The sequence below is a fragment of the Sminthopsis crassicaudata genome, chromosome 1 (assembly GCF_048593235.1).
Source record: "Sminthopsis crassicaudata isolate SCR6 chromosome 1, ASM4859323v1, whole genome shotgun sequence".
NCBI classification, from domain to species: domain Eukaryota; kingdom Metazoa; phylum Chordata; class Mammalia; order Dasyuromorphia; family Dasyuridae; genus Sminthopsis; species Sminthopsis crassicaudata.
This window is the reverse complement of record NC_133617.1, coordinates 510,513,002-510,539,163: the sequence shown is the minus strand read 5'-3', so window position 1 is coordinate 510,539,163 and position 26,162 is coordinate 510,513,002. Positions and strand designations below refer to the sequence as shown.

The following is a 26,162-nucleotide window of genomic DNA, read 5'->3' as shown; positions in this document are numbered from 1 at the left end:
GTGATAATTTGATTTCTTCATTTCCTACTCTAATTCCTTGAATCTCTTTCTCGGCTCTTATTGCTGAGGCTAGAGTTTCTAGTACTATATTGAATAGTAATGGTGATAGTGGGCAACTTTGTTTCACTCCTGATCTTACAGGGAAAGGTTCTAGTTTATCACCATTACATATGATGTTTCCTGAAGGTTTTAAATATATGCTCCTTATTATTTTAAGGAATAGTCCATTTATTCCTATACTCTCAAGCGTTTTTAGTAGGAATGGATGTTGGATTTTATCAAATGCTTTTTCTGCATCTATTGAGATGATCATATGGTTTTTATTAATTTGATTATTAATATGGTCAATTATACTAATAGTTTTCCTAATATTAAACCAGCCCTGCATTCCTGGTATAAATCCTACTTGGTCATAGTGTATTATCCTGGGGATGATTTTCTGAAGTCTATTTGCTAATATCTTATTTAAGATTTTAGCATCAATATTCATTAAGGAGATTGGTCTATAGTTTTCTTTCTCAGTTTTCGATCTACCTGGTTTAGGTATCAGTACCATGTCTGTGTCATAGAAGGAATTTGGTAGGACTCCTTCAATCCCTATTTTTTCAAATAGTTTACATAGTATTGGAGTTAGTTGTTCTTTAAATGTTTGGTAGAATTCACCTGTAAATCCATCTGGTCCTGGGGACTTTTTCTTAGGAAGTTGATTAATAGCTTGGTCTATTTCTTTTTCTGAGATGGGACTATTTAGACTACTTACTTCTTCCTCTGTTAATCTGGGCAAGCTATATTTTTGAAGGTATTCTTCCATTTCATTTAAGTTATCGAATTTATCGGCATAAAGTTGAGCAAAGTAGCTCCTAACTATTGTTCTAATTTCCTCTTCATTAGTGGTGAGTTCACCCTTTTCATTTTCAAGACTAACAATTTGCTTTTTCTCTTTCCTTTTTTTAATCAGGTTTACTAAGGGTTTGTCTATTTTGTTGGTTTTTTCATAAAACCAACTCTTAGTTTTATTAATTAATTCAATAGTTTTTTTTTACTTTCAATTTTATTAATCTCACCTTTTATTTTTTGAATTTCAAGTTTTGTGTTTGTCTGGGGGTTTTTAATTTGTTCCTTTTCTAGCAATTTTAGTTGTAAGCCCAATTCGTTGGCCCTCTCTTTCTCTATTTTATGCAAGTAGGCCTGTAGAGATATAAAACTTCCCCTTATTACTGCTTTGGCTGTATCCCACACATTTTGGTATGATTCTCATTATTGTCATTTTCTTGGGTGAAGTTATTAATTATGTCTATGATTTGCTGTTTTACCCAATCATTCTTTAGTATAAGATTATTTAGTTTCCAATTATTTTTTGGTCTATTTTCCCCTGGCTTTTTATTAAATGTAATTTTGATTGCATTATGGTCTGAAAAGGATGCATTTACTATTTCTGCCTTACTGCATTTGATGATTGTTAAATTTTAAGTCCGAGTATTTATCCCTCAGAAGACAAACATTACAATTGAGGCTTGACTTATTGTTTTGTTGATTAGTCAGACTTAAGTAATAGAGAGTTAATAATTCAGGTTAAACTTAAAAATATATTGTGTATACTTTTTGGGGTTTTTTTCAGAGTGCTAGTTGTTAAACATTTACCAGCAAGCACCTGGGTGTCTCCCTCTGGGCAAGTAGTTCAGCTGCCTCGGCACATAGCCAATGGGAGAGGGAAAGGGGGAAAAAATACAACTCCTTCCTTTTGCCCAAGAGGTGAAAAGTTGACTTGAGTGCTAGCCCCTGCCAGAATTACCCAACCCTTGAGGTCTTATCTGTTTAAACTCCTGAGGGCATGGCTATATTTTTGCTCAGACAATGCCATTTCCCCTTCAAATTAATCAGAGAAAAGTGGGGCCATGCTAGCAGAAAACAGCCTTTTGGCTCTCTTCAGCTGTCAATGGTCTGGAAAAAAAAAGATTTGGCTTTTGCCATTGATATAACTTTGAAGAGAAATCAGGAATGAGTCAGCCCTCCCAACTCAAAACCCATGTCCTTTCTTTTGAAGTTATTGTTGGAACATAAGTCTTGGGGGCCCCCCCAGACATGTAAGGACCAAGTCACTAAGTCTCTTTAAAGCTGGGAGAGCTATTAAACCCAGAGAAGGGAAACAAGCTACCTATGGTCATAGAGTGAAAGTAACAGAGTGGGACCATATCAAGTCCAATGCTTTTTTCCAATGCTTTCCCAATTGAATTGGGATTTATTGAATGCTTACTGTGTGCCAGGAACTATATTAGATGCAAGGACAGAAATGAAATAGCCTCTTCCCTCATTCTAAGGAGTATCAACAAATATATTGATAGGAAATAAGTATTTATTAAAAGCCTATGGTGTTCCAGATACTATGCTAAGATCTTTATAAATATTATTTCATTTGGTTCTTACAAAAATCCTGGGAAATAGATGCTTTTTTGTTTTGGCCTCTGTTGTACTGATTAGGTAACTGGGGTAAACAGAGTTAAGCGCTTTCTTCAGGGTCATACAGTTAGTGAATGCCTGAGGTTGAATTTGAATTCAAGTCTTATCGACTGTAGGCCCATAGTGTTATCCACTGAAAACACCTAGCTGCTTGATGAGAGATTAGAAATCAGGAGAGAAGTTAGGGCTGAATAAATAGATCTGAGAATCATGTACAAAGAGAAGAAACTATTGTCCTGATGTGACCAAAAGGGTATGCTTTAGTGATGCACTCAGCCTAGTAACTGGCATGAGATGTACCCCACTCACTAGCAGCCCTTCTTCCTTTTTTTTTTTTTTAATTGTCCCATTCCCCCTCCCTTCCACCTTGGAATTTGGAAAGGCCTATTGAAGCATGGAGGGCAGAGAAGGATACAGGCTATTATTTATTGTTTCAATCCTTTCTGATTCTTTGTAATCCCCTTTGGGATTTTCTTGGCAAAGATATTGATTTGCCCTTTCCTTCTCCAGTTCATTTTACCGATGAGGAAACTAAGGCAAACAGGGCTAAGTAACTTGCTCAAGGCCACACAACTAGCAAGTATCTGAGGGTAGATTTGAACTTGGGAAGATGAGTCTTCCTAATTCCAAGCCCAGTGCTCTATCCACTGTGCCACTTAAATGCGTTGGGAAATAGACTTATTATGGAAATTATAGAAGTTACCTAGTTCAATGCTAAACAGAAATGAAAGACACAGGGATAGAGAAGTAGAGGGAGATCGATGCAACTCTGGGTATGTATATGGTATACCAGAATATAGGGTCACCTCTAATACCCAAAATCCAGTTTACCACCCATCATATGAAATCAGGGCTTAATGACCCTGAAATCATTAGGCCTTTATTTTTTTCGTAGTTCTATACCAGCCTTTTTTCCCTACTCCTCCCCTGCTACTCTCTTTTAACAGCTAATGCATCTATCACTCCTTTCCTAATGAGCATTCCAACTGCCCCCATGGGACAGATACCTTTCTCTGCATGAAAGCTCAAAGCAGGGGAGGAGGGTTTGGCCCAGGAGAAAGACTAGATCAGGCCAGTTGGGAGGCAAGAGTAAGAGGAGACTGTGGACTCCAGGAGAACTGCCAGGTTTCACCACCACCACCCCTCAAGTGCAGCCAGTCATGACAAAGGTGGAATGAGCAAAGAGTTTGACTTCAGATAGGTCTGGGAGATATCAGCCTTAGTGCTGCAGGCCATACAGGCCATAAAGAGCATAGAAGAGGATAGAAAACAAGAATTTATTATAAACCATAAGCACTATTTTTTAAAAAATGCAGCAAGCAAGCTTTGTTTGCTTTTCTATCCAACAACCTTCATGTCTGTTTACCTGTTGGACTTATCTTTAATAATCCTTTTTCCTATACCCACCTCACTCAAGTGACCTCTGCCTTAATCTCCCTCTTACTGGGCAGAAGATCAGGAGACTTGGATTGCTAGTCCCAAGTATACCACTAATCTACTGGGTTATCCTGGACAAGTCATATAATTCTCTTACCTTCAAATCCCAATTTATAATATCAGATTAAAAATAGCTGTCCCTTACTCACTTTCCTCACAGGGATATTTTAAGGACTAAGCAAAAGTGATTATATTTAGAAAATACTTTGAGACTTAAGGAGGAAAAATTTTATGAATATATCATAGTGTTCTGCTTATTAATAACATCCCTGTATCCCTTGGAAAAAAAAGCCAAGGAATGTCCTGAACTCTGTCTTTTCTATTGCAATACAGATGCATGCATATATACATATATACATAAGGAAAAATATAAAGCTGCTTCCTGGTATGATATGAAAAATACAGTTCTCCTTTCCATATCGAGATGGGGGTTAGGGACACAGTATACCCCTGCAATTTGGAAAATCCATGTAAAATTTTTGACCCTCCCTTCATGCCAGAGAAGTCTGAATTATTATCGTATTAAAGATAAAATATGCTGATATTATACAATGCTATATATACATATTATGCATTTCTGATTTTCTAAACTTTTTCTGTATTGTTTGCTGGCCTTGGAGTGTAATCTGCAACTTCCTCAAAACTCTTCAAAAATTCCCATTTAATTCTTATGCAAAATTACGATATATTGAAACCACAATAAGGAAAGTCACTATGTGGATGGAATAACTGTACTTAAAAGACCTCCCTCTGCCTTAAATATCTTCCCCTTCAGCCTGTCTCTAATTTCTGAAATTTTATTAATAGCTTAATTACTTTGGGTTAGAGCATTTACCTTGTTAAAATGCAAATATTTTGAAAGGGGCCACTCAGTATATCAGCCTGCTATAAGTCATTAGGTTAGTATGAACTGAAATATAATAATAGCTAGGACTTGTCTCCTATAAAGCTTAGATGCTGTTAGTAATTCCATTTTTTTTACTGAAGCTTTTTATTTTCAAAACATGCAAGGATAATTTTTCAACACTGACCCTTGCAAAATCTTGTATTCCAATTCCCCCTTCTCCCCAATCCCTCCTTAGATGACAAGCAATCCAATATATGTTAAACATGGTAAAAATATATGTAAATCCAATATAGGCATACATATTTATACAATTATCTTGCCTCATAAGAAAAATCAGATCAAAAAGGAAAAAAAATGAGAAAGAAAATAAAATTCAAACAAACCACAACAAAAAAGGTAAAAATGCTGTGTTGTAATTCACACTCAATTCCCACAGTCCTTTCTCTGAGTGTAGATGGCTGTCATCATCATGAGATCATTGGAACTGGCCTGAATTGTCTCATTGTTGAAACTAGTCACACCATCAGAAATGATCATTGTATAAGCTTGTACATTGTTATCATTGTATAGTGATTTCCTGGTTCTGCTCATTTCACTCAGCATCAGTTCATGTAAGTCTGTCTCTCCAGGCTTCTCTAAAATCATCCTGTTGGTCATTTCTTATAGAACAATAATATTCCATAACATTCACATACCATAACTTATTCAGCCATTCTCCAGTTGAGGGGCATCCACTCAGTTTCCAGTTTTTTGCTACTACAAAAAGTGCTGCCACAAACACTTTTGCACATGTGGGTCCCTTTCCCTCCTTTAAGATCTCTTTGGGATATAAGCCCTATAGAAACACTGCAGAGTCAAAGGGTATGAACAATTTGACAGCCCTTTGGGTATATTCCAGATGCTCTCCAGATTGGTTGGATCAGTTCACAACTCCACCAACAATGTATCAGTGTCCCAGTTTTCCCACATCCCCTCCAACATTCATCATTATCTTTTCCTATCATCTTAGCCAATCTGAGAGGTGTGTAGTGGTACCTCAAAGTTGTCTTAATTTGAATTTCTCTGATTAATAGTGTAGTATCTCCATTTTTTACAGATAAGGAAACTGAGGCAGATAAGGGTTACGTGATTTTTTTAGGCTCATACAATTAGGACGCTTCAGATGCTGGATTTGAACTCTGGTCTTCTTGACTTCAAATCCAAGGCTCCATGTACTGGCTGCCGTCTCCTAGCTGCCTCATCCAAACCCTTTTAGGATTTAGAATTGGAAGAAAAAAGAACCATGGAGATCTTCTACTTCTACTTTCCTGTTTTATGGATAAGAAAATTGAAGCCCCAAACTAAGATTAAAACTCAAGTTTTTAATCCTACATTAAGTGCTCCTTCCCTCCATTGACCAGGTTTTTTTTTTTTTTTTTTTAATTTTTTTTATTATATATATATATATATTTTATAATATTATCCCTTGTATTCATTTTTCCAAATTACCCCCCCTCCCTTATTCCCTCCCCCCGACGACAGGCAATACCATACATTTTACATGTGTTACAATATAGTCTAAGTACAATACATGTGTGTGAATATCATTTTCTTGTTGCACAATAAACATTAGAATCCGAAGGTACATGCAACCTGGGCAGACAGATATTAGTGCTAACAATTTACATTCCCCTCCCAGTGTTTCTTCTCTGGGTGTATCTACCTCTGTCCATCATTGATCAACTGGAAGTGAGTTGGATCTTCTTTATGTTGAAGATTTCCACTTCCATCAGAATACATCCTCATACAGTATTGTTGTTGAAGTATACAGTGATCTTCTGGTTCTGCTCATTTCACTCAGCATCAGTTGATTTAAGTCTCTCCAACCCTCTCTGTATTCCTCCTGCTGGTCATTTCTTACTGAGCAATAATATTCCATAACTTTCATATACCACAATTTACCCAACCATTCTCCAACTGATGGACATCCATTCATCTTCCAGTTTCTAGCTACAACAAAAAGAGCTGCCACAAACATTTTGGCACATATATGTCTCTTTCCGCTCTTTAGTATTTCTTTGGGATATAATCCCAGTAGTAGCGCTGCTGGGTCAAAGGGTATGCACAGTTTGATAACTTTTTGGGCATAATTCCAGATTGCTCTCCAGAATGGCTGGATTCTTTCACAACTCCACCAGCAATGTATTAGTGTCCCAATTTCCCCACATCCCCTCCAACATTTGTCATTATTTGTTCCTGTCATCTTAGCCAATCTGACAGGTGTGTAGTGGTATCTCAGAGTGGTCTTAATTTGCATTTCTCTGATCAGTAGTGATTTGGAACACTCTTTCATGTGAGTGGATATAGTTTCAATTTCTTCCTCTGAGAATTGTCTGTTCATATCCTTTGACCATTTATCAATTGGAGAATGGTTTGGTTTCTTATAAATTATGGTCAGTTCTCTATATATTTTGGAAATGAGACCTTTGTCAGAACCTTTGTTTTTAAAAATATTTTCCCAATTTGTTACTTCCCTTCTAATCTTGTTTGCATTAGTATTATTTGTACAGAAACTTTTTAGTTTGATGTAATCAAAATCTTCTATTTTGTGATCAATAATGATCTCTAGTTCTCCTCTGGTCATAAATTCCTTCCTCTTCCACAAGTCTGAGAGGTAGATTATCCTCTGTTCCTCTAATCTATTTATTATCTCCCTCTTTATGCCTAAATCATGGACCCATTTTGATCTTATCTTGGTATATGGTGTTAAGTGTGGATGCATATCTAATTTCTGCCATACTAATTTCCAGTTTTCCCAACAGTTTTTTCCGAATAATGAATTTTTATCCCTAATGTTGGAATCTTTGGGTTTGTCAAAGATTAGATTGCTATAGATGTACCCTTTTTTGTCCTTTGTATCTAATCTGTTCCACTGATCTACCGGTCTATTTCTTAGCCAATACCAAATGGTTTTGGTGACTGCTGCTATATAATATAGCTTTAGATCAGGTACACTTAGACCACCTTCCTCTGAGTTTTTTTTCATTAGTTCCCTTGCAATTCTTGACCTTTTATTCTTCCATATGAATTTTGTTGTTATTTTTTCTAGGTCATTAAAATAGTTTCTTGGGAGTCTGATTGGTATAGCACTAAATAAATAGATTAGTTTGGGGAGTATTGTCATCTTTATTATATTCGCTCGGCCTATCCAAGAGCACTGAATGTCTTTCCAATTATTTAAATCTGATTTTATTTTTGTGGCAAGTGTTTTGTAATTTTTCTCATATAATTCCTGACTTTTCTTTGGTAGATGGATTCCCAAATATTTTATACTATCAACATTTGTTTGGAATGGAATTTCTCTTTGTATCTCTTGCTGTTGCATTTTGTTAGTGATATATAAAAATGCCGAGGATTTATGTGGATTTATTTTGTATCCTGCCACTTTGCTGAAATTTTGAATTATTTCTAGTAGCTTTTTAGCAGAGTCTTTGGGGTTCTCTAAGTATACCATCATGTCATCTGCAAAAAGTGATAGTTTAATTTCCTCATTTCCTACTCTAATTCCTTGAATCTCTTTCTCGGCTCTTATTGCCGAGGCTAGCGTTTCTAGTACTATATTGAATAGTAATGGTGATAGTGGGCAACCTTGTTTCACTCCTGATCTTACTGGGAAAGGTTGCAGTTTATTTCTATTGCATATTATGCTTACTGACGGTCTTAAATATATACTCCTGATTATTCTAAGGAATAATCCATTTATTCCTATACTCTCAAGAGTTTTTAGTAGGAATGGATGTTGGATTTTGTCAAATGCTTTTTCTGCATCTATTGAGATGATCATATGGTTCTTATTAATTTGATTATTAATATGGTCAATTATATTAATAGTTTTCCTAATATTAAACCAGCCCTGCATTCCTGGAATAAATCCTACTTGATCATAGTGTATTATCTTGGAGATGATTTTCTGAAGTCTTTTTGCTAATATCTTATTTAAGATTTTAGCATCAATATTCATTAAGGAGATTGGTCTATAATTTTCTTTCTCAGTTTTCGATCTACCAGGTTTAGGTATCAGTACCATGTCTGTGTCATAAAAGGAATTTGGTAGGACTCCTTCATCCCCTATTTTTTCAAATAATTTATATAACATTGGGGCTAATTGTTCTTTAAATGTTTGGTAGAATTCACATGTGAATCCATCTGGCCCTGGGGATTTTTTCCTGGGGAGTTGATTAATAGCTTGTTCTATTTCTTTTTCTGAAATGGGACTATTTAAGCAATTTGTCTCCTCCTCTGTTAATCTAGGGAGCCTATATTTTTGGAGGAAGTCATCCATTTCACTTAAGTTATCAAATTTATTGGCATAAAGTTGGGCAAAGTAACTCCTTCTTATTTCTGTAATTTCCTCTTCATTGGTGGAAAGATCCCCCTTTTCATTTGTAAGACTATCAATTTGATTTTCCTCTTTCTTTTTTTTTGATCAAATTTACCAAAGGTTTATCTATTTTATTGGCTTTTTCATAAAACCAACTCTTGGTTTTATTTATTAATTCAATAGTTTTTTTACTTTCAATTTTATTGATTTCTCCTTTTAATTTTTGTATTTCGAGTTTAATTTTTGGTTGGGGGTTTATAATTTGGTCTTTTTCTAGCCTTTTAAGTTGTAAGCCCAATTCGTTAATCTTCTCTTTCTCAATTTTCTTCAAATAAGCCTCTAAAGATATAAAATTTCCCCTTATTACCGCTTTAGCTGCATCCCAAAGATTTTGATATGATGTCTCATCATTATCATTATCTTGGGTGAAATTGTTAATTGTTTCTATAATTTGCTCTTTCACCCAGTCATTCTTTAAGATGAGATTATTCAGTTTCCAATTACTTTTTGGTCTATTTACCCCTAACTTTTTACTGAATGTAGCTTTTATTGCATTGTGATCTGAGAAGAAGGCATTTATTATTTCTGCCTTCCTACATTTAATTTTGAGATCTTTATGTCCTAGTATATGGTCAATTTTTGTATAGGATCCATGAACTGCTGAGAAGAAAGTATATTCCTTCCTATTGCCATTCAGTTTTCTCCAAAGGTCTATCATACCTAGTTTTTCTAATGTTCTATTTACTTTTTTAATTTCTTTCTTGTTTGTTTTGTGGTTTGATTTGTCTAAATCTGAGAGTGCAAGGTTGAGATCTCCCACTATTATAGTTTTACTGTCTATTTCTTCTTGCAGTTCTCTTAACTTTTCCTTTAGAAAGTTAGATGCTATACCACTTGGTGCATATATGTTTAGTATTGATATGGCTTCATTATTTATGCTACCTTTCAGCAGGATATAGTTTCCTTCCTTATCTTTTTTAACGAGATCTACTTCTGCTTTTGCTTGATCTGAGATAAGGATAGCTACCCCTGCTTTTTTGGCTTTACCTGAAGCATAATAGGCTCTGTTCCAACCTTTTACCTTTACTCTGTATGTATCTCCCTGCTTTAAGTGTGTTTCCTGTAGGCAACATATTGTAGGGTTCTGCTTTTTGATCCAATCTACTATCCGTCTCCGTTTGATGGGATCGTTCATCCCATTTACATTTACAGTTAAAATTACTAATTCTGTATTTCCTGCCATCGTATTATCCCCAGATTATGCTTTTTTTCCCTTGACCCCCCTGATCCCCCTCCCCGATATTTAATTTACAGACCCCCCTTGTGACGCGCAACCCTCCCTCTTTTTTTTTTTTTTTTTTTTTTTAGGATCCCTCCCCCCTCCCTCCAAGTCCCTTCACTTATTCCCCTTTTCCTTTTCCCTTTTCCTCTCCCCCCTTTTAATGAGGTGAGAGAAAATTCTCTGAAAAACAAATATGTTAATTATTTACTCTTTGAGCCTCTTCTGATGAGAGTAAGATTCACACAATGATTCTCCCCCTCACTAAGTTCCCTCAGATATGGTGTATTTTCTATGTCTCTTCCTGGGATGTAGTTTCCCTCTTTTTATCACTCCTTCCCCTTTTTCTGAACCGACCTCCTTCCCTTTACTACACCCCCCTTTTTTTCTTTTATATCAGTAAAATCAAATTATCCTTGAGTATTTTTTATATACCCACAACAGAGTTACAGTTCTCAAGGGTTCTGTGTACCTTTTTCTGTTTCTCTTCATTCTTGTGGATGTAGATCAAATTTTTTGTTTAAGTCTGGTTTTTTTCTTAGAAACATATAGAATTCCTCTGTTTCATTGAATGACCATCTTCTTCCGTGGAAAAAGATGCTAAACTTAGCTGGGTAGTTCATTCTTGGTTGCAGTCCTTGATCTTTTGCCTTACGGAATATCAGGTTCCAGGCCCTTCTATCTTTTAATGTGGAGGCAGCCAGATCTTGGGTGACCCTTATTGTGGCACCTTGGTATTTAAATTGTTTTTTTCTAGCTGCTTGCAGGATTTTCTCCTTTGTGTGGTAATTCTGCAGCTTAGCCACAATATTCCGTGGTGTTCTTTTTTTAGGGTCTATTTCAGAAGGAGTTCGATGAATTCTTTCCACATCTACTTTCCCTTCTGTTTCTATTATCTCTGGACAGTTCTCTTTGATAATTTCCTGTAAAATAGAATCTAGGCTCTTTTTTTGGTCATAGTTTTCTGGAAGTCCAATAATCCGCAGATTATCTCTCCTAGATCTATTTTCCAGGTCTATAGATTTTCCCAGTAAGTATTTGACGTTGTTCTCCAGCTTCTCATTTTTTTTGTTTTGTTTGACTGATTCTTGGGTTCTCTGTGAATCATTCATTTCTATTTGTTCCATCCTGACTTTTAAGGAGTTATTTTCTTCTTTCACAGTTTTTAGTTCTTTTTGTAAATGCCCAATTTCGTTTTTAAATGAATTATTTTGCTCTATTGAATTTTTTTCCATTTCCCTAATTTTTTTTTTTTTGAGAATTATTTTCTTTTTCCAATTCAGAAATTCTATTTTCTTGAGACTTTTTTATCTTTTCCAATTCAGAAATCCTACTTTCCTGTGTTTTTTTAACCTTTTCTAATTCACTAATTTTGTTTCCCTGCATCTCCTGTGAATTCTTTATTTTTTCCAACTCCAATTTCAGGACGTTGTTATTCTCTATCATAACTTCCCTTTCCTTGCCCCATTTTTCTTCGATCTCCCTCAATTTCTTAAGAGCTTCTTCTAGGAGAGAGTTATGTGATGGGGGGCAGGAATCGTTCCCCTTTAGGTTGTTATCTTCTGAATCTTTGCTGTTAACTTCCTCGGGGTTGGGTACCCGCTCTTTCTCTGTATAGAAGGAATCTATAGTTTTTCTAGCTTTTTTGCTCATACTTAAAAAATATTTTGGGGTCTGTCCCTGGGGTAGGAAATTATTTACTTCTTTACCAGCTTCCTCCCAGACCGGATGGATGCAGCGGCCCCCGCGCCCGCGCTAAGAGAGAGCTCTGGGAGAGAGTTCCCCACCCCCTCCCTGGAAGTGCCTCAGAGGTGATTAGCACTACTGTGCTTCGAGGGCGTAGAATAGTGAAGACAGCAGGAAGCCCGGCCTATGTGTCCGGGTGGGGAGTGGATGTCTGCAGCAGGTGACGTGAGAAGCCCCTGCGCTCAAACTGGAAGTGTCTGCCAGAAACCCCTGCGCTCAAACTGGAAGTGTCTGCCAGAAACGGCGGTCCCTAGTTCAAAGGTTCCGCTTCTCTGGGACTTCCTGGAGCTGAGTTCCACTCCCTCCAGCTAAGCTAGGCCGTGTGTGTTGCCTTGGGCCGTATCCACCCACTTGTCAGTCTCTTAACTATTCTCAGGAGGTAGCTGAGGCCACACCCCCTGGTGCCGAGTCTGCCGAGTCACCCCCAGGGTGGGGGGGGAGGGGAAATCTAATCTGAGTTTTAAAATATTTTGGCTTTCTCTTCTGAACTGCTAAATAATTAGCAGAGAAGAGCTAACAGCCTGTGCCAGATTCCTTTACCTCAGTGGCTTCTCTGATCCCAGAGCCCCTCCCAGCGCAATGGGCGCAGTGTGCCCCTACCCCACCGTCTGTGCTGGTCTTTCTTATTCCTCCCCTGAGAACTGACCTTTCCTGTTGAAACTCCAGATTCTCTTCAGCTGGTAAGTCGTGCTTCCAGTCCTTGTGGTATCTATCAGTCCTGAGCTAATTTTGAGACTTAATTTATCTAATTGGTTGTGAGGGAGTGAGGACGTTCACTGAGTAGTGTGTTTCTTCTCCGCCATCTTCCATTGACCAGGTTTTAATGAAAGAAAGGGAAAGAACAAAGTCATCTAGAAATATCAAAGGCTCCATGAAAGCAGAGGAAAATGCCAAAAGAATGTTGAGGTGTGTTCTCATCACTATCTCTTCTCTACTAGGTCACTGTTCTGCTGAGGACTGAGCTTTGTAACATGCATGGCATGTATGTGTATGGGAAGGAACATAGTATGTCTTGTGCCATGATCACAAACTGGGGCCTAGGAAGGGAAAGAATCTGAAGTTACATTTAGGTTTGCTGACTGATGTCAGAAACACCTCACCCTAGGCAGGTCATTTCCCCTACACAGGGCCTCAATTTTCTTCCCTGCAAAATGGAAAGGGTTATCTATTTAGATAGCCTCTGAATTTCTTTCTAGCCCTATATCTATGATCTTTGAACATGTTACTTCTGGGCCTCAGCTTCCTTATGTGTAAAACCAGGGGGTTAGAAGAGAATGACACAAGGGCTACTTCTCTAATTAACATTTTGTGGTTGTATGACTCCTGCTTCATAGCACAGATGAGCCAGGGACTGGTTTCAGAGGGTAGACCTAAGACAGGGAAACCATTTTCTGCAACTGGATTCAATCCATCAAATATTTATTCCTTCCTGAATATGGACAAGGTACTATGCTTGGCACTGGGAATAAAAGGCAAAAACCAAACAATCCTTACCTTCAAGGAGTTTACATTCTATTAGTTAAGGATACCACAGGAATGCAGATGAATAATACAAGGTCATTTGAGTAGAAAAAATCATTGAGGAAGGCTTCTTGGATGAGAAAGCATTACATGAGAGCCTTGAAAGTTTTCTAGGAAAGACATTCCAGGTGAGGGGTGGTTTGTACAAATTAACAGCAGTTGGAAATATCATGGTGAGTTTGCAGAATGGCTAATGGTTCAGTTTGGCTGGAATGTAAAATGTATAAAGGAAAACTATATGAAATAAACTTATAGAGATAATTTGGAATGAATAAATACATTTAAATTTTTGTTGCATCTATACTGTCATTAAGGAGGTTAATTGTCCAGTAGCACAGATTCCCAGAGCTTCTACAGTCTCATCTCATGTCCTCCTATTACTCCTTTACAGAAACCTACCTAGTATACCAAAGTACTTCCTCTAAATTCCTGGACACCACAAGAATACCCATGTCCATCTCATCTTTAGTTAGGCATCTCTAATGCTATCTTGTATGCTCTTGGTTGGTAATATACTGAAGACTCTTCAGGCACAATATGCATTTCTTCATTGCTTTTGAGTAATCTACAACTTTAATTCTTGTTAGAAGAATTTTTGTAGTATTATTCCATGGCTCACAGTTACACAAAATCATTGAAAAGATCTTGTTGTTAAAAAGATAGGTCTTTGTTTCAGGAGGTTTCCTTAGCCAATACCAGAGGAAAGATATTAAGCAAGAATTATTATTATTTAAAGCATAGCAAGTTGATTCAGATAAAGAAGCTCTCCTGCCTTTCAGTTGTCCAATGTGTTCTGGTAGCCAAGCCTTAGAGAAAGGCTAAAGCACTCTGTGGTTGTTTTTTACTCTAGTGACCAAGAAGTAATGCAAATAACCTAAGTTTTTAGTCCTCTGAGCCAATCAAGTTTCAAGGAGAGTTTCAATGCCTTTTAAGGAAAAACTAGCCTAATTCACATAGCAGTAGGAGGTGGGATATGATATTGCTTACCCTACATTCTGATTGCTTAAAGGTCAAAGAATTCACCACATAACAGCCAACCTACTGGTGATCAACATATACATATTTAACTTGGCTGATCCTCAGAAAGCAGACCATACTTAAAGATCTTCTTTCATGGTAGAACTTACTAGCATTTACAGAGAAGCACAGTCTTTGAGAAACCCAAGGTTACCTCCATACTCTAAATATGTATCAGAATAGACCTTTTGTTATTGTTGTTGAGTCATTTTTCATTTATGTCCCATACTTCATAACCCCACTTGGAATTTTCTTGGCAAAGATAGCTGGTTTGCCCTTTCCTTATATAGCTTATTTTATACATGAGGAAACTTGAATGTTAAGCTAAGGTGGTTTTGATTCATTCTAGATACAATAGGGATCCACTGAAGCTTTTTTAATATGAGAGTGACAGGGTGTGATCTTTGGAAGATTATTTTGGCAGTTGTGGGAAGAATGGAGTAAGGGGAGATTAGAGGGAAGTCAATTAGGTTAATTCAGATTAGAGGTAATAAGAACTATATCTAGGGTGGGGAATATGAGAATGGATAAAAGGAGGTATATATGAAAAAAAGTCATAGGTGGAGTGCCAATAAAACTTGAAAACCAATTTGATTTGGGAAATAAGAGAGAAGGAAAAACCAAGAAAAAAAGATGAATAGGAATGTGATGGTACCCTCTATACTATAGATATAGGAAAATTTGGAAGAGAATCAGATTTGAGAAGAAAATTGACTAGTTTCATTTTGAACATGTTGATTTAAGATGTAGCAATGTCTTAGTGGAGATGTCCTATAAGTAGTTGATGCTACAGAGTTGAAAGAAAAGAAGGTAAGCTAGATATATAAATTTGGGAGTAAAACTCCCTGCTTCAAATCTCTCCACTCCGATCTCTCTTCTACACAGCTGTCAACATGAATTTCCTATAGTACAGATCTGACTATCTTATTCCATCTCAATAAACTCCAGTGACTCCCTATGACTTATAGGAGAGCAAATATAAATTCTTTTCTTTGACATTTAAAGCTCTTCCTAATCTGACCCTTCCTTTCTTTCTAGTCTTCATAGTGCATTATGCCATTCTGTGGACTGCAGCCATACTGCCTTATTTGCCATTCTTCACATATAATACTCCATCTCCCATCTTTGTGATTTTGTACTGGTTATAGTCCATGCCTAGAGTTATATTCCTTTTAGAATCCTTGGCTTCCTTCAAAACTCAATTCAAGCACCACATTGTGCAGGAGCCTTCTTCTGGTCCTCCCAACTTCTAGTGGCTTCCCTTCTTAGGCTACCTTCCATTTATGTGTAGTGAATACACCTATTTATGTAACTAAACATAAAGTTTGGCATGCTTAATATGACTGAAGCTTTAAGGGGCTTTGGTGTTATGGATAGAAGTCAAGTGCCAGGGTTAGGTGAAATTAAGACAAAGGTAAGCCATGGATCTTTCTACTGACTCCCTCTCTTTCATTTTTGCTACTGGTTATCTAAGATTGGGCTTCTGTGCATCAAAGAGTGAATGTGGGATTTCAGAAAAACCTGGGAAGACTTACATGAACTAATGTAAAATGAAAGAACCAGGAGAACATTTTACATAGTAATAGCAACATTGCACAATACTCAACTATGATTTACTTAATTCTTCTCAGCAACACAGTGATCCAAGACAATTCCAAAAGACTCATGATGGAATATGCTATCCATATTCAGAAAAAGAACTGATGAAGTCTGAATGCAGATCGAAACATACTATTTTCACTTTATTTTTTGTTTTGTTTTTTCCTTTTGCAAAGTGTAATTGTTTGCAAATTGTTTCTTTTTTCACAACATGACTAATATGAAAATAGGTTTTGCATGATTGCACATATATAACCTATATCAAATTGCTAACTACTTTAGGAAGGGGGAAGAAGGTAAGGATAGAGGGAGAAAATTTGGAACTCAAAATTTAATAAAAAGGAGTATTTTAAATTGTCTTTAAATTAATTAGAAAAATAAAATACTATTTAAAAAGCAGTGAGTGCAGATTCAAATATAATATCTTTATTCACCTCTCCTTTTTACTATGTTTGGTTTAAAACACCATGGGTGGGGGTCTTCTATGTTTTCATCCCAAGAACTGTCCTTTGAATTGAGTACTTAATTTATTAGTTTCATTCCAGACTAATTCTATGTCTCCCTAAATGTATATTACAAAAAGATAATTATGGTTAATGAACAAACATATTTATCCATATTATCCAAGCTATAAAACATATAGACTAAAATAGACCATAGAATACATAAGAGTAAGTAGGCTCTTCTACTCAGGAGTAAACAAAAAAATTTCAGTTCAACTAAGGAGAAAATGATCTTACTGGAGAAGTCCATTCTTAATAGTCTCTAGGCCTCAAAAGTCATGTTAGAAGGTGTCTTTCTTTATATGCCTTGGGTTCCAGACTAACTCGTAAAGAAAATGGACCTTCTCTCTCACCTAGGCTTTCTTCAGTGTCTCTTTCACTTTGGACTATATCATATGCGGCATCACAAGGCCTTTATAGAATCAACCAATCAATTTAGGATGGAGGTATTACATTTAATTTTGTCTCAAGAATGTAAGATCCTTGAGGGGAGTGATTGTTGTTGTTTTTTCTTTTTTCCCCCTGTACTTAGCACCATGCCTCGAACATGTTAAGGACTGGATTAATCTACATAAAGATGAACTTAAGGGAACTGAGGAGCTCAACAAGAAAGAGAGAGAAAGAAGGAAGCTCAAAAGAGAACCTTAGGGAATAACAATGCTTAGGGCAGGATGATGTGGCTGTGAAATCACTATTGGCAATCTTTGAAAGATCCCGAAGAATAGGAATAATGAAATTAAGCCTAGTAACTATAGTCCATTGAACTTGATTTTGATTCTTGGAAAAATTATAGAAGGTATTGTAAAGAGATGATTAATGAATATCAAGAAAAGGAAGCAACAATGACAAAGAACAAGAATGGCTTCATCAAGAATAGATCGTGTCACAATAACATCATTTCCTTTTTTGAACAGTTACTACACTAATAAGTCAGAGGATTACTGTAATTAGAGTTTACCTAGACTTTTTTGTTTAATGTTTTTATTCAGAATTGGCATCAAAAAAGGAATATTTCTATAAATAAAATAGAACAGAAAAAAGATCACATGTAAAAACATTAATCTTTTTAATATTCAATTTGCTTGTTAAGAAATCTCTAAGAGATTTAACATATAATTTCCTCTATTTGAAACAATATTTTCCCCTATTACATATAAAAAGAATTAACATTCTTTTTTTTTTTAAGTTTTGAGTGCCTCACCTGAGATGGTAAGCAATCTAATAAAGATTAAAAATGTACAGTCATGGAAAACATTTACATGTGAGTTATTTTGTGGAAGAAAAGAAAGAATGAGAGGAAAGAGAAGGAAGGAAGGAAGGAAGGAAGGAAGGAAGGAAGGAAGGAAGGAAGGAAGGAAGGAAGGAAGGAAGGAAGGAAGGAAGGAAGGAAGGAAGGAAGGAAGGAATTCTGTACAATCTTCTGGTTTTGCTCATTTCATTTTATATTTCACATATAGTTCATGTAAATCTTTACATGTTTTTCTGGTCATTTCGTATAGCATAATAGTATTTCATCGTAATCATATACCAAACTTGTTCACCATTCCCCAAGTGACTAACATTCTTTCTTTCAAATCTATTTTGTTATTTTTTCCTGAACTTCCTATGCTTTAAAAAATTGCTTCAATGGCTCTCTTTTTTTTCTTTTTTCTTTTTCTTTTGTTGAAACCTTAACATTAGCTTTTCTTTCCCCAAGAAAGGGATCTCTGTTGATCCTTTCCCTCCTCTAAAAGAAAAAAATTTAATATTCTTGCAACAAATAAGCATAGTCAAACAAAACAAATCCATACATTTTCCATATCCAAAAACGTATGTCTAATTCTGCCTCTATCAGAATTCTTACATCCACTCTATCAGGAGGTGAGTAGAATGCTTCTTCATCTGGCACTTCAATGAACCATTAAAAATATGGTCCTTCTCTATCTTTCTCAAACTTCTCTTTCATATAATTCATCCTAAGGTCTTCTCAGAATTAACTGGCTCATTTAGTATGGAGATAACACATGTACATTTTGCTTCAAGGATGTAAGCTCTCTATGTATATAAGTCCTCTGGAATTATTTGTCTGGATTTTGACAAAGCATTTGACAAGTTAGCTCTGGTGCTGTTCTTTATGTATTGGGTGGAGAAATAATGGGCTAGGGGAAAAACACATCAGTTCAGACCTAATTGAATGATTAGAACCAAAGAATAATCATTTACTGCTCTAGATCTTCAATGAAGTATCACAGGTATGTGTTGGTAACCCCCTGTGCTATTGAACATTTTTAATCAATGACTTGGATAAAAGAATAGATGGCATACTTATTAGATTTGCAGATGATTCAAAGCTGGGAGAGGCAGCTGACATCTTGGATGATAGTTCCAAAAGAGTTTTATCAGCTAAATATTAGGTCAAATATAATAACGATTAAATGTAATAGGAACAAACATAGTTTTGCATTTGAGTTTAAAAACTCAAATTCACAAGCACAAAATAATTGGAACTATAGTTTAGAAAGCAATTCATCAGAATAAATATCTGGCTAATAGTGGACTACAAGTTCAGTGAGACAACAATGTGATGTATAGTAGCCAAAGATTTCATTAAGAATTACAGAAGCAGGGCAACTCCTGAAGTCAGGAGGACCTGAGTTCAAATCTGGCCTCAGACCCTTAACAGGTCCTAGCTGTGTGATCCTGGGCAAGTCACTTAACCCCAATTGCCTCAGCCAAAAAAAAAAAGAATTACAGAATCACAGAATGTTATGAGTTTTAAGAAACATCACAGGTCATCTTAGAGGGGTAATCTACACAAGAACCTTCTTCTCTATAACAAACCCAACAAGTGATCAAGTTCAAGATCTTCAATGAAGGGAAATGACTATCTCTTAGGGTAACCCATTCTATTTTTGAATTGTTCTAATTACTAGGAAGATTCTTCTTTTATTGAGTTGAAATCTGCTTCTTGTAGCTCCATGGCTGGTCTCTATCCTGGTATTTACCAGCTATGTGATTATGAACTTAATCTCTCTGAATCTCATTTTTTAAATTTGCAAAATGGGAACAATTTTTTTTAATTCAGAAAATACAATGTAAACTTCAAAGTGCTATAGAATTTAGAATCTTTTTAAAAAATTTGTTTGTATTGTCACTTATAAACTAAAACCATATTATTAAAATGTCTAAATCGTACATTAGGTACTTTGGGTCATTATAACAGTTCAGAAGGACTAGGAGCCAGAAAAGAATAAGAAACTAAAGGTGGAAAGAATTAGATATAGGGAAGAAGAAAAGGAAGAACCATCAGTTTTTAAATCCCTCAAATTACAGATAAGGAAACTGAAATCCAGAGAAGGAAAATGTAGAGACAGACTTCAAACTCAGAATTTTGGAATCCATTGTGCCAGATGACTCATTCTCTAAGTTAACATCCTGTCTTTTCTTCAGTGAGGATATCCCATGGTCCAGAATATTTTTCTATCAGTAAAGACAAGCCCTAAGTCTAGAATATATGAGAGATGGTCTTGAGTATTGTGAGACTCAAATGAGATAATGGATACAAAACACTTTGCAAACCTTAAAATACAATATAAATGCCAGTTACCATTATTATTGTTATTAGTCTATAAACACCAGGCCTCCAGTCTGGTGATGACTTCATTCCATATGCCTTCTACTTCTATTCTTGCTTAACTCAAGCAAGAATTATAGAGCAAAACAGGGTGTGCTGGTAAATGTTTAACACCAAGGCTTGGTAGAAATTGGGACAGTGCTTGGGAGAGGGGAATAGAGAGGGAAGAGGTATGCAAACATACTTTTAAGTTTACATCTGCACTGATAAAGTTTTCTTCACTCTAGACAATCAATAGAAGATAAAATCAAACCTTGATTTGTAGTGATGGCTATATAAATATGCATGCAGAAAACTTTACAATCTGCTGTTGTAAGCCTGTTAGAAATGGCTCCGGCACACCCTGGATTAAAAGGCACAAAAACTTCTACCTTTCTCCAAAGAGTCACAGAACTTTGCAAATTCCATTAGTTTTAGATTCATCCTTCCAACTCCTTCTTCCTTATATCCCGAACCAAGTTTGCTGTCTCCTCTCCAATATCCATACACTGAACTGAATATGAATAGCAAGGCTACAGAAATCAAATGTTCCAAGTAATCTATTATTTCACTCTTTTTTTAACTCTTTCCTAAATATCTCCAACAATAAACACTGCTTCTTTCCAACTCAGAATTGATTATAACAATCCATTCATTAATATAGGCTATTAGGAATTTGATTATTAATATTATTCCAACATATGAGGTGAGTAAATCTTTTTTTAAATTATTATAACTTTTTATTGACAGAACATATGCATGGGTACTTTTTTACAATATTATCCCTTGCACTCACTTCTGTTCCTACTTTTCCCTTCCCTCCCTTTTCCCCCTCCCCTAGATGGCAGGCAGTCTTATACATGTTAACTATGTTATAGTATATCCTAGATACAATATATGTGTGTAGAACCGAACAGTTCTCTTGTTGCCCAGGAAGAATTGGATTCAGAAGATAAAATAACCTGGGAAGAAAAACAAAAATGCAAACAGTTCACACTCATTTCTAGTATTTCTTCTCTGGGTGTAGCTGATTCTGTCCATCATTGATCAACTGGAATTAAATTAGATCTTCTCTTTGTTGAAGATATCCACTTCCATCAGAATACACTCTCATACAGTATTGCTGTTGAAGTGTATAGTGATCTCCTGATTCTGCTCATTTCACTCAGCATCAGTTCATGCAAATCTCTCCAAGCCTCTCTGCATTCATAATGCTGGTCATTTCTTACAGAGCAATAATATTCCATAACATTCATATACCACAATTTTCCCAACCATTCTTTAATTGATGGGCATCCGTTCATTTTCCAGTTTCTAGCCACTATGAAAAGGGCTGCCACAAACATTTTGGCACATACAGGTCCCTTTCCCTTCTTTAGTATTTCCTTGGGATATAAGCCCAGTAGTACCACTGCTGGATCAAAGGGTATGCACAGTTTGATAACTTTTTGGGCATAATTCCAGATTGCTCTCCAGAATCATTAGATTCATTCACAGCTCCACCAACAATGCATCAGTAGAGGTGACTGAATCTTGATGTAATTGAGGGTTCCCAAGTACTCCTAGGAATTTGCTCTTAAAGTGCCCATAATCTCCCTGGAGGGTGTTTCCCCCAAACTCTTCAATCAGGGAAAATGCCTAATTGGGAGAAGCTCCTTCCTATTTCCCTATTGTGGATAATTAGGATTGATCTGTCATGAAGATGCAAACCTATGTCTTGGGTTTGGGGGGTAGATTAGGAGCATACACTCCAGTCTCTTTCAATGACACATGTACTCTGGCCCCTTTTTAAAGGGCTCCTAGTTTGTCTCTTGTTCCTTGTGATGGTGAGAAGACTGTACTAAAGAAAATTGCTCAATGAGTCTGGAAGAATTCATTCTGTGAGGAAGGAGGAGGAGAGAGAGCTTCCCACATCTATTTTGAGAGGGCCTCTGTTGGGAGATAGCTAAGGTCATATCCTCTGAATTTCTAGTAAGGGTAGGAGAGGACTCTCTCTCCTTCCTTCCACCATCAGCAGCTTTGACAGCAACGTGGCAGTGAAAAAAGGGGCTTTTCTAGGTGAATCTGACATTGGACCTCAAGTCCCTGGCTACCTCACCTGCATCTGTTCCTGAATGCCAAATGGCTGCAGGAAAAATTTCTTTTAACTCTGAAGCTTCCTGAAGGAGGGAATAACTATCAAAAGAATCATCTTGGAACCTAAATTCCTGATTGTCCCTTGTGTTTTTGCTCAGATAACACTGACTGAGGTACAAAATGCAGTATTTGTCTAGCAGTCCCATAAATCTCATGAGAGTCTTTTCTTCTCAAGAGAGTATAATGTATGATGACTTGCTGTTTCATATTTTAAGTATTTGTTAATGCATACTTATGAGTCTTTTGTGTTTTTAAGAAAAGAAATAATTATCCTATACTTAATATCTAATACTTTGCACTTTGATTAATTTTTCCTATAAGGGATCCTTTTGGGGAGACACTAGACATAAAACATACCTAAGCTTTATTTATAAGTGATTCTCCCCTCTAATCAAGAATGAGGGCATCATAAAAAAATTCTCTATTGAAGACCAGGTTCTCCCAAAATAGACCCTGGTCCACTTAAGCCAAGATTCTGTATCCCTTGTAAGAAAGGGCAGTCATTTCTCACCACTATGACCCTGCCCCAGGCTTTCAGTAGTACCAAGTACTTTTTCTAGAAGGGATCATGTCCGTTCCTTTGGAAATAGTGGGGAGTGGGGAACTTGAGCATGAACCATACCCAAAGAGATATCGCTAAGAACCTGTGGAACCACTGAATAGATATTCATTTTCACTTTAGATTGTCCTATCTGAGCAGATATTCAAGGTTCAAGGCCCCTAGCCAGTCAAGTCAAGGTTTTGGTTTTTCAGGTTTCAGGATGATCTTATCAATGGCCATTTACTCCTCCAAAAAGCCACTTCAATGTTCAGTTAGTACCCAAGAACTCCCATCTTCTCAAACTTATGAGATGCAGCTGTTTATGAGGTTAGAAACACGTATCTCTTAGGACCTTTATTTAAATTTGTATTCAAGAAACACAAAACATAAGAGGAAACTAGAGATATGAAGTCTAGTCTTAAATTCACTGAGGCAAGCATATATTCTCTTTGCCTGCCACTAAACTGCTGCTAAGGAAAAGGGGGAGGGAGAATCTCTTCCTCTTCCCCCAAATCCTTCACCTTTTCCCCGAAGTCCCAAGGAAGAGCTTCAATAAAGAGCCATCTAAAAAGAAACTTGAAGCTGTTTCTCCTCAGTCCTCATGGCTAACATTCTTCTTTGACATAGCTTTTTTCTTCAACCCTCATTACAGAGACCAAAGGCTCAACTAAAACTTCTGGTCACATGTGCCCATTAGAAAGGAAACAGTTCCACAAGAAACATCCTAAAGCAAACTTATCATCCCTCCTAGGGTCACAGTGGATAGAATACTGGGCTTGGAATCAGGAAGATTCATCTTCATGAATTCAAATCTATCTTCAGATACTTAGTAGCTGTGTGACCCTGAGCAAGTCTCTTGACCCTGATTGCTCCAGTTTCCCCATTTATAAAAATAATCTGGAGAAAGAAATGGCAAAATACTCCAGTATCTTTGCCAAAAAAGGGGGGGGCTATGAAGAGTCAGACATAATTGAAATAATTCAACAATAAGGAAAAAAAACAGTATTATATAGCACTTTAAGATTTGCTAAGTGCTCAATAAATATCTCATTTTAACCTTGCAATAACCCTAGGGAGTAGGTAAAATTATTCTCATTTTACAGATGGGAAAATTGAAGATTAAATGACCTGCCCAGGATCACAAGCCAGTTAGTATCTGAGTTCAGCTTAGATCTCAGAGCTTCCAGACTGTGGGTTCAGGGCTCCATACATAGCACCATCTAGCTGCCTAGAGATTGGATGATGGACTATCAGATAGAAAAAGAATCAGAATTTTTCTATTTGTCTCCAGAAAACAGAAAACATGTAGGAATAGGGGACAGAAGTTATGGGAGATATTTTTTACACTTGACATAGTAGAAAAACTTCCTAACCATTAAAGTCATCTGCATGGGGACTGAACATGTTCAGGAACAGCCTTTCTAGAAGTTCTCCTGCAAAGGCTCCATGTCAGGTGAGCTGTTCGAGGAAATCCTCTTCAGGCATGGGTTCTTGCTCAGCCTCTCTCTCTCTCTCTCTCTCCCCCCCACTGTCTCTCTGTGTCTGTCTGTCTCTCTTTACACTATTTAGAGTCCCTTCTAATTCTGAGCAAAGCAAAGAAACGGTCCAGCAAAGAAATGAGGAGGAGCTGGGTACAAAAGTACCAGGAAGGATGGAGGCCTTAAAGGCCGAGGTAGGAAAGCGTGGTCAATAGGGAGGTTGCAGAGAGGCTGAGGAAAAGTCACTGGAAACCAGCCTAGTCATGGCTTCAGTCTCTATGCTACTGCCCATTTCAGCTGGTTTTGATGGTGGTTGGAAGGAGTGATGAGATGATGGAGGGCATTCTGATGCTTTTAGGAAATGTCTTGTTATTGCTCAACCTCTATCTAAACAAAGCAGTTATAGAAGGTGGGAAAAGGAAAGGAGGATAAGAGCTGACATAGAAGCAAGATGGACAAAGGATAAAAGGGGGGTACAAGATGTAGAAGAGGTAAAAACAGTAATTTTCTTATAATTATTATATCATATGTAATTGTTTAATAATTATTATCTGCAAAGCACTTTATATGTTATCTCACATTATCCTCACAACTCAGTGAAGTAGGTTCTATTAACTCCATTTTACAGTTGAAGAAACTGAGGCTGAAAGAGGTTCCATAACTAATGTCTGAAGAATAATTTGAACTCAGCTGATTCTGACTCCAAGTCTAACACTCTCTCTTATAATCTTGAAATAATGAAAAATTGCTAATTCATAGCAGACTAGCCTATAGGGTAAATAGAACTTTTTCTCTCTGGGTCTTCTAGGTGAAAATATGGAATAGGCACTGGGGAGCATGGAAAGTAGGACTCTGGAGTCTTTAATTCTAATCTTAATTCTGCTGCTAACTAATTCATTGTGAGATTTTGGGAAACTTACTTTACTTACTTTTCTCAAAATGGGGATAATGGCATCTGTCCTGCCTCTCAAGAATGTTATTGAAGATTTAATAAAATAATGGATCTGGAAATACCTTGAAAAGTATAATGGATAACACAATAGGTATTATTTTCATCTTAAGGCTCACTCATTTGACCTTTATTATAAGTCATTGACTTTGAAGTAGGGCTGGGCTAGGCTTAGTACATATCAAGTTGAATAAATATAAATACTATCCCTATCACTGGGGATAAAGAGAGGAGAAACCATAGTTCTTTTTTATATTTATTTTCCCCAGTTACATGTGAAAACAATTTTAAGGGTTTTTTTTTGAGTTGTATATTCTCTCCTTTCTCTTCCCCTTCCCTGAGATGATAAGCAATTTGATATAGATTATACCTGTGCAGTCGTGCAAAACACATTTCCATATTAGTCATGTTGTGAAAGAAGACACAGAGCAAAGGAAAAAAAAAGAACACACAAAAGTAAAGTGAAAGCTAATAGGCTTTAATCTTTATTCAGATTCCATTCAATTCTCTCTCTGGAGGTGGATAATATTTTTCATCATGAGTCCTTTGGAATTGTCTTGGATCATTATATTACTGAGAAGAGCTAAGTCATTCACAGTTGATTATTGTACAATATTGCTGGGGAACCATATGTCTTACATTCTCTCTCTACTAAACAACTTTCAATGGCTCCCCACTGCCTATAAAACTGGTTCTTAAA

General features: G+C 36.5%; 1 protein-coding gene and 1 long non-coding RNA gene across 4 annotated transcripts in view; both read left to right on the top strand.

The window, feature by feature from the left end:
* Positions 1-26,162, top strand: part of RAI1 (retinoic acid induced 1) — a 312,902-nt gene that overhangs the window by 38,816 nt on the left and 247,924 nt on the right. The window lies entirely within an intron of this gene.
* LOC141550675 (uncharacterized) lies at positions 971-24,887 on the top strand. Its single transcript, XR_012484658.1, has 2 exons — positions 971-6,141; positions 12,944-24,887. It is a non-coding gene; the product is annotated as an uncharacterized LOC141550675 (long non-coding RNA).